Source organism: Pelodiscus sinensis, chromosome 27 (assembly GCF_049634645.1).
Source record: "Pelodiscus sinensis isolate JC-2024 chromosome 27, ASM4963464v1, whole genome shotgun sequence".
NCBI classification, from domain to species: domain Eukaryota; kingdom Metazoa; phylum Chordata; order Testudines; family Trionychidae; genus Pelodiscus; species Pelodiscus sinensis.
In genome coordinates this window covers 1,497,530-1,504,227 of record NC_134737.1, presented here as the reverse complement: position 1 = coordinate 1,504,227, position 6,698 = coordinate 1,497,530, and the positions used below count along the sequence as shown (strand labels likewise).

The 6,698-nt window shown below is 49.3% G+C and overlaps 1 long non-coding RNA gene across 1 annotated transcript in view; it reads left to right on the top strand.

Moving 5' to 3' along the window:
• Nucleotides 1-962: 962 nt before the first annotated feature.
• The window catches only part of LOC142820895 (uncharacterized), a 44,671-nt gene continuing 38,935 nt past the window's right edge, over nucleotides 963-6,698 (top strand). Inside the window, exon 1 of the long non-coding RNA XR_012897870.1 lies at nucleotides 963-6,690. This is a non-coding gene — a long non-coding RNA (uncharacterized LOC142820895). The remainder of the gene's footprint in view (nucleotides 6,691-6,698) is intronic.

The window sequence follows — 6,698 nt, the reverse complement described above, 5'->3', positions numbered from 1 at the left end:
GGAGCGAAGTCCTGATCAGGTGCACATCTGAAGCTCCTGGTAGGCTGGCAGCAGAACCTTGGACTCTGATTCCATAGTTTTTTAGTCCAGTTCTTATAGGAATTTCTTCCTATGCCAGTCTATGGAAATTGCTGTATCATGCTGATGTCTCCAGGGTGGCTGCCAGGTGCTCATCAGTGATCTCATCGGGTGGACCTCCAGTTTCTCCACTTGACACCTTTTGGTTGCACTGGCACCTGACGCCTTCTTCAGCCCTTTGTTGCTGTATTCTCAGGCTGGCACCTCTCAGAACCATTCACTCATCATCCAAGCACTCTCTCTCTCTTACATACATTCCTTAATGTTTCCCATACAATGTTTTTGTATAATAATAACTTTACATATATCAGAGTTGTAGTTACAAAAAGTTTCTGGTAATAATAACTTTACATATATCAGAGTTGTAGTTACAGAAAGTTTCTGGGTGGTATTGCTTAAAACATTCTCTGAGTGCTGAATAAAGTTACAATGTTTTAAAGAGAACAGGCCTCAATTAAGTAACAATGGCCTTAGTCAATTACAGGGCTTGGCTCCCATAGCAGAGTTAGTGGCTTGACAATGCATTGTTACAATGTATCTCTGCAATGTCAATTTCAAGCAGCCCCTTGCACAAGCTTGAGTATGCCCTGGAGCGCAGAGGGGGGGGGGGGGGGGGGTTGTTTCTGGCTACATAGGATTATATTCTTAACAGTTAGGATTATATTTTTAACAGTTCTAAGTTACATGACCTAATATATTATATTCTAAAGGGACAATAATAATAATAAATCTAAACATTTAACAATCTTAACAAATAATAATAATAAGAAGAAGAAGAATTAATAATAAATCTAAACACTAAGTTGTGAGGAACAAATTATGGGGAGTCACTTCCATTTGGAGGAATCATTTTCAATACATTAATATGTTATCCCTACACCTTGTGTCCACTGCATTCCCCCAACCACCAAGCTGGTTGTTACCCTGTCCAAGAGAGAAATCAAGCAGGGTTGGTATGATTGGTTCTTAGTAAATCCAGGCTGGCGGCTAGTGATCAGCCCCCTTCATCCTCCAGGCATTTGCAACTGGAATGTTTTATTCATTGCTGTAGTAGCTCCCCAGGTATTGAATTCAGGCAACTGGTCTAGAGTCCCCTGGCTCCTCCTTTCCCCCCTTTTTTAAAGATGGACACTACGTTTGCCCTTCCTCATTTTTGTGGGATCTCTCCTGTCTTATGTACTTTCAGAAAATATGGAAGCTCTCTGGTTTCAGCTGCTGCATGCTTTTGTCTGCATCCCATGGTAAATGCTCCAGAATGCATTTGCTTTTAGGCACTGGGGAAGTAAGTATTCCAAGCACTGTGTTCAGTAAGTGGGTTTATTGATATTTTGGGGCTTGGGTGGTTTTTAAATCAAGGTGTGTTTTTTTTTTTAATGTTACCGACTGGAGTATTCAAAAAACGTTTAGGTCACAAAGAAAGGCACCTTAATTGCAGAGTGAGCAAAAAGATCACTAGTTGTGTGTGGTTTGAGTCGTTCGTGGGAATGAAAATGGCAGGTTTGGAGGAAAACACTTCTCTGCTAGGAAATACAGCTTACCGTCGCAAACAGGCCCTAATGAAGTGATGCTTTTCTCTAGTGACCCTGAGCGGGAATAGTCAGGCCCTTTGAATCACTTGAACTAATCACGTGACAAGCTTGAATGGCCTGTTGAAAAAAGTCTAAAAGCAGCTGGTATCCCCTTGTGTACAGGTGACCTTCTAAAGCAGCCGCACGAACAGCAACAGTGAGGAGTGGCTTCTGATTCCATGGGAGCGACAGGGCAAGGCATTTGTCGGGTTAGTAGCCAGCAGCTGCAATGCCAAAACCCACGAAGCAACCGAGCCTCCGGCTTCACAGCACTAGGGAAGGGCCCTTTCTGCAGTGTCGCCTGCAGAGCAGCAATAGTGCATTTTCCTTTTTTCTCAGACACTGCGAATGCTGAGCCTGCTGTTGGAGGCCAGTCAGTGTTTCCAAATATAGCGCCTCTTGTTTGTGGCTAGTCCTTGGCTGTGCCTTGCAAACCGTATCCTAGGTGAACTGCCCTGCGTGTGCGAGTCCTCGAGGCGGAAGGGTGCCGGGAGCAATGTGGCAGCTCTCCATCGCTGGGGAAGGTGGGAGAGGCCACAGGCTGCTGCACTAGTGTCTGCTGGTGGAGGTGTGGGGGTAGTGCCTTGCAAACAAGGCCGATTGGTCCCTGCCTTGAGACGCTTTCTGAGTTCCCGGCTGTCAGCTGTTTTGCTCGGTCTGGCTTCTAGAGAAGGTTGCCATGGGGTCCCGTGTCTGCCGCCGCAGCAGGGAAGCCAAGGGCTCAGCTGGGAGCAGAGTTACAGATGAGGGGTGGTGGGTGAGGGAACTTGCCCGGCTGCTTCCTGCACTACTCCTGGGTTTGGAATAGGAGCATGGGGGGAGAGCGGGAGGCTGGGTTTCTCAGGCTCTTTTCGCCAGCACTAAATTTGCTGTTCAACTGAAATGAAACCTCTGGCAGGTGAACGCCTCTTTCACAGATCGGTGCCTGACTTTGTTAGATGCTGCAGCTCTCCAGTGGCAAGACGTGTATTTACCAATCAATTCACATGTTAAAAACCTCACAGCTTACACAGGTGCCTTACAAGAGTGGCATAGAATGAATATTTGGGACCCTTCATTTAAAGAGCTATGGATTGCACGTTGACGGCTTTAACAGTGCCAGGAGTTAGTGAGTAAATACTTCTAGTCTAAATCTCCTCTCCTTTAAGGTAACTTACGCTTTCAAAGCAATTTAGTTAGGAGTTGAGTATTGTGATGTCAATGGCAAGACAAGTAGTTGGGTTGGGGAGGTGGCGGTATTGCACTGAAGTTAAAAGAAGAATTTGAACTGGTGGGGCTTGCATTTTTGGTTTGGTTGGACTTTTTAGATTCTCTCTTCCCCCCCCCCCCCCCCCATTTATTTTGAATGTGACTCGGGAGGCTTCCTGGACAGCGACTGTTTGAAGCTGGCTCTGCGATTCTTAGCAGACTTGTCAAGGGTTTGGGGATTCTACGCGAAGTGCAGGCAGAGATAACTGGCAGAACCTGGGGCAAAAGAGGAAAAGTCCCTTTTCCCAAGTGAAAACAGTACAGTGAGTGGTGTGGTGGCTGGGTTGGGTCTGAACCTCCAGAAGTCCCTGCTCCCACTGGCTTGGCAGCTCCAGGAAATGACTGACTGTGGGGGGGGGAAAGGAGGGAAAACCAGGCTGGGCTGCCGTGGAGGAAGGAAATGCCGGGTGGCGATGGGCCAGCCCCTAAGGACAAGCAGGATATTTTTTCACCCATGGGTTTATCGGGTGCTGCTCCCTACAGTGATTCTGGAGGGTTGGGTTTGTTAACCCCCAACCACCAGGGGCTGGCACCACAGCATGGTGATGCTATGGGGGCTTTACCTCCGCTGCGTGTGTAATGACATTGGTGGGACCAGCGCAGGTTTTCAGCCCAGTTCCTTCAGCGTGCAAGTCGTGGGCTGAGACTCTTACCAAGGCATGCTGCTCCCTGTAATTTGAATTGGAGACTGTTTGATGGGCTTTGAGACTCTGCAGCTTGAGCTAAAGCCTTAGCACCTTTGCTGGCAGCAGAGGGAGACTCTGATGGTCTTTTGTGGGCCCCTTATGAGAAGAGACTAGAGACCCCACGTGGATCATGCAGATGCTGGCCATGAGACTGAGGCTCTTGTGCTGCCAGACGGATTCTGCTGGTTTTTCTGTTCCCTGCTGTTTTGAGCTAGGCTGGCACTTTCAGACTCGGTTTCCCAAAGCCCACCCTTCCTCTGAACAGCCGCTCTGCTGGGCTGCTTGGCCGCCTGCAGGGCGTGGCCCGAACAGCTCCGGGCAGGCCCCAAGCACATCCTCCTCTCCCGCACGAAGCTGTGGCCCATACAGCATGGCGCCCAGGGATTGTCCACCTCCATGGCCAGAGAGGGCGGCTCCGTCTGATGTCAGATCGATGTGACGTGGTCCTTGGCTCCGCGATGCTTGTGCCTAGTCCCGGGGCACCCCAGCTCCTGCAGGAAGAGCAGCGCAGCAAGGTGCTTTGCTCACCACTGCTCAGAAGAAGCCATTCGCAGGGCCCCATGCAGCAAGTGGTGTTGGTCCTACAAACCCCAGGAACCGTGCTACATATTTCTGGGTGCTGCCTGTTGCGTCCGTCTAGGCAGCCTGCACTCGGAAGGCACACTCCTGTAGCACCCCTGCTTCTCTGCTCCCAGCACACACAGGCACTTGGGCTTTTAATCCTGCCAGAAATCTCTCTTCGCTAGCTCTCCCATGTCCTGAATCTCTCAGGCAGCAGCACCACTTCCCCGCCTGTTCTTAATCCCGGCCAGTGAGTGGGTTGTCTTAATCCCACTGAGCAGTTTACATTGTTGGTTATTACATGTGCTCAGCACCCACGCAGGGAGGGAGCTGGCCTGCTTTGAAGAAAGCCTCTTTCGTTCCTGCCCAGGCTCCGAGTTTCCTCCAAATCCTGGTGGTGGTTGGCTAGTTTCAAAGCCCTGTCCTTTTGAGACTGGTGGGCTCTTGGGAAGGACGGGCTGTTTCCAGCAGAGGCAAAACAGGCTGAAATCCTGATCGCCCACCAGGCTGTGACTCCCTGTTAGCCTGTGTGAATGGCTCCTTTGCCGCCTTTATAAGCAGAGTTCCTTGAGGGGCGTCATTCCTGCTCAGTGTGATCCTGGCACCAAAACGGCAGAGTAAGCAGGAGTAGACAGCCAAAAGGCCAGCCAGTGTTGTGTGCAGAGCCCGTCTGTGGCTGAAAATGGTGCCACGTTCAGCTGTGAGTAGGCATGTGTGTGTGTCTGATTGAGAGGCCCCAGTCCTGCACTGTCATCTGTGCATGACAGGGATTGCAGGGACAGGAGTAGAGAGGTGGGTGAGCGTGTGAACACTTTGTGCATCTGGTCTGGGAAAGCACCAGTTGGAGAGCTGTCCGTGGTGAGAACCTTGCTCAGCTGGAAAGGCAGCTGGGCTGGGTGCATGTGAGTAGGGGACTGCCGGTGTAAACTGCACTTAAGAAAATAATTCTAAATGTTTGCACACACATCTTGCAACACCTGCCTGTCCCATGCCATCTCTGAAAGACTCACATTCAGCAGCCTCTCTTGGCATGTGCCTCGCTGGTGCCCCTGATTTGGGATTCTCCGAGCCCACTGCTGATCTTCTCTAAACCTCCTAGGCCTCTAATTACACCCATCACAAAACATTCAGGGGCCTTGTTTTCTTTCCTTCAGTAGTAACATCCTGCGGGCCAGTATCACGGCTCCCATTTCCCTCTGTTAACTGTCTCTGCCTTGCACTCGTCATGGTGGAGTATCTCCTGTTGACCCAAATATCCCTCCAGCGGTTGGTCTCTGAGGCCCCAAGGTAGGCCGGGGTGCAGCCTCGTTGCCTGTTCCCATCGGCTGACGGCAACAAAGCAGCCTCCCTCTTCCTGTTGGAGGGAGAATGTGTGCTGGGGTTTGGCGTCTGGCTGTGTTGGGAGTTGGACTCATTATGGCCCATATTTAGGAGGGTGCTTAAGCTCGTGAAGTAGCCCCAGTGAAGTCATTGAGTCTGCCCATGTGCTTAAAGTTCAGCACAGGCTTAAATGCCTTCCGGAGTGAGGGCCTCCCAGGTAACTGGAAGATGCTAAGCTTAGACCAGCTGGTGCCATCTGCAATTCAGATGGTCGTGCTGTTTCTCTATTAACAAGTCAGTCTCCCTTTCCTCTGGGTGATCTCGAACACGCCTCTTGCTTGTCTATACGGGAACATTTACTAGCATAACTATACTGGTGTAATGACAGCACTCAAACTGTACCAGTGTTGTTCCCCAAGTGGACTCGCTTACACTGAAGCAAGACACTGTTTTCTTCTGGAGTAAGAGTGCCCACAGAGAGTATTTTTATACCAGCAAATATCCCTGTGCAGAGAAGCCCTGAGAAACTTCCCTCCTTCCCTTTTTCACCAGCCAGATGAAAAGAGATTATTTTTCTGGGTAAAGATGACAAGGGTTTTACATTCCAAGCCCTAACCTCCTAAAACCTTCCATTTGTGCATATCCGGAGTGAATATCAAATGGGTGAACTGGTCAGCCATGCCTAATGCAGATTAATGGTGAATCAGCTTTCCTGTCTTAATTTGCTTATGACCTAGAGTATTAAAGTATGGGCTCTGTTATCCTTCTGGTATACTAATGACTCTGTCACTCCTCCAAAAGGAAAACTCTTAGGGGAAGGAATGGTATTTACTAACCTTATCCCTGAGAGTCTTTACATGAAGGCACACTCCTCCAAAAGTCCACGTGCTTTTTCATTGTTTGCTCTTGATCATATTTTATTTCTGAAAGTGCAAGAGTACTGCACAGCATGTGAAAGTGCTGCACTGTATTTTATGTTGCTTGTCTTGAATTTCCCTTTGGAGTCTCTTCTTAGAAGCCCCGTCAGTTCAGGAATTCAAAGTGAGCCAGCTTTCTCTTGCAGAGTCTCCAAAGATTTCCCGGATCCATATGTTGAGAGAGAAAATAAATCTGAGTTGAGTTTAGCGCCATGTCTGCCCTCCTGCTCTCGCCATAGACTAATGATCTGCAACGTGTTCCAGAGTGGTGCACAACAGACAGCAGTGTCTTAGGGACTCCATCCGACACAGGTAGGCTC